This window comes from Misgurnus anguillicaudatus, chromosome 17, assembly GCF_027580225.2.
Source record: "Misgurnus anguillicaudatus chromosome 17, ASM2758022v2, whole genome shotgun sequence".
NCBI lineage: Eukaryota > Metazoa > Chordata > Actinopteri > Cypriniformes > Cobitidae > Misgurnus > Misgurnus anguillicaudatus.
Window position 1 is genome coordinate 22,474,161 of NC_073353.2, and position 2,325 is coordinate 22,476,485.

At 38.9% G+C, this 2,325-nt stretch overlaps 1 long non-coding RNA gene across 1 annotated transcript; it reads right to left on the reverse strand.

The window, feature by feature from the left end:
- Window positions 1-372: 372 nt before the first annotated feature.
- Window positions 373-1,758, reverse strand: LOC141350201 (uncharacterized). The gene is made up of 2 exons (XR_012358187.1): window positions 1,473-1,758; window positions 373-582 (listed from the first exon to the last, which is right to left on the reverse strand). It is a non-coding gene; the product is annotated as an uncharacterized lncRNA (long non-coding RNA).
- Between the last annotated feature and the right edge of the window lie 567 nt (window positions 1,759-2,325).

Here is a 2,325-nt window from a genome sequence, read left to right on the forward strand (position 1 = left end):
GTATAGGCTAGTTAATGCGGGCGTGTACGCGTGTATAAAGGGTGGACCGATGCGACCTCCTTAATAATGAAACGCCCCAAATGTAAAGCACCTTCTCTTAAGTGTTGAGCATCCCCATAGCACCTGCATCAGAAAATCTCTGGAGCCGCCACTGGCTGTTGGTGAGTTTTTTGTTCATTAACTAATAAAATGCATGGTGAAAAATCTTTATTAGGATCACAATGGTGATGGTTCATGATTCAAAATATTGATTGATTCAAAAATATCAAAACTACACCCATTCGTGCCTGTAGATCCATGAAATCTCTTTGCAGATCTACTTCTTCCTTTGCATTATCTGAGCTTTTGTAAGGTCAAATCCACAAATGCACATTAAATTCAATTTTTTATCTCATCCCAGTGTCATGATGAATCACAGTGATGTCATGAAGTGAGCTCTCACATGTTAACTGATGACCGTGCTGCACTACATTACAGCTGATGAGTGCCTCTTCCTCTCCTTCCCACTTGAGCTTTTGATAAAATCCTGTTTTTTGTCTCCTCTCTCATTTGCTTGTGTGAAGTTCTGAGCTCATCTCCAGCCTGATAAAAATAACATAACATTCACAGAAGCCAAAAGAGACTTGACCATCTGTTGCTGTGATCTCAGTCTTTCTCTCTCACACTCCTTTCCACTTTCTCTCCCTCTCTTTCTTTCTCACTCCAGCGGCTCACAAATAACACACATTTTCATTAATCATCTCTTAAAGAGCTATGAAAGAGTCGAGGAGACAAGTTAATATTATGTTTCATTGTTCGTTAGAAAACGAATTCCGGTCTTGGATGCTGATTGGTCGATAAAGCATTCCAGCTGTGCAAAAATGTATGATATAAAAACAGACGTTGTGTGAAACACCTGCTCATTAGCTACAGTACTTTGTAAATTCTGGTAAAATAGCAGCGCGGATTTTCGTAGACACTCGATTTGCTTTATAGAATAATAATTAAATGAAATTTGTGCCCTTAATATTGTTCTCATGTAGTAACTTGTTATAAAATATAGTCACGCCTGAAGAGGTGCCTTGGCTAACATCGCACTTCAGTGGTGGCGTTCACAATATTGCGTAGCCTCAGGTTCCTTATTGCCTTAATAATGCATCACAATAATTTTAACAAGTATGCAAACACAAAAACATCCAACCTCCCCACCCCTCACACATTTTCATTATATAGCTCTCATTGCTGTAAAGCTTATACTGTACTGTAAAGTCATACTGAAGGTATTGACACGCGGTCATAGATACTTCACTGGAGCACTCTCAAATAAAGTACCCTTAAAACTAGGGGCTATTATAAGAATACATTTACATTAATTGCATGTGCAGGCCTGATGTTTACACTCTGAGGCCACATCGATGAGTTTTCAGCTGTGTGTTGTATTAATTGTAAGTATATACTGTTATCTATAGACTGCTCCCGTATGAAAGCTTCACCTTCTCTAGCACTGTCGTGTAGGGTGCTGAGGGGAACACATCTGTCAGCATTAACAGGATCACAGGCAGCCTGGAGGAGGATGCAGGAGAAAAGACTGTGTTTATTTCCTCCATGTTGCCATGCACACAAGCTCCATGACGACGAGAGTGGGCGTCTTGATAGCTGCTGGCCGCAAGACTTGCAGACTGCAGCATCTTCTCTTCTGACATGTACACTGATCTCTCATTTTTCTGCTTTTTTATGTTTCTCTTATCTTTCCCTGCCTATAGCTCTCTTTACATCTTTTTTCATCTGTTTAATGCCATCTACCAACCAGTGAAAATTGGAGAGTATGGTTTGCCTATATACTACACTCCTAAGAAATCAATGCTTCTGAAAGGTCCTTTGTTATGGTTTCATAAAGTATCTTTAACATCTACAGAACATTTCTGTTGCCTAAATATTCTTTGTAATGGAAAAGGTTGTACAGACTATGAACTGAAAAAATAAATTATTCTTTTGAGAACAACTGACTGAAAGGTTCTTGGGGGAACCAAACATGGTTATTCTACTGTATATGGCATCGCTTTGAAAAGAAGCATTTTTAGCACCTTAACACTTTACAACATTACAAGGTTGAATTTGTTAATATAAGTTAATGCATTAGATCAGTGGTTTTCAATTCCAGTCCTCGGATGTTTTAGATCTCTCCTTATATGAAACACCTGATTTCACTCATCAGCTCCTTAATTAACACACTAACGAGCTGATGATCGGAATCAGGTGTTTTTATATATGGAGACATCTAAAATGTTCTGGGAGGGGGGCCGAGGACTGGAATTGAAAACCAATGCATTAGATAACATGAACTAA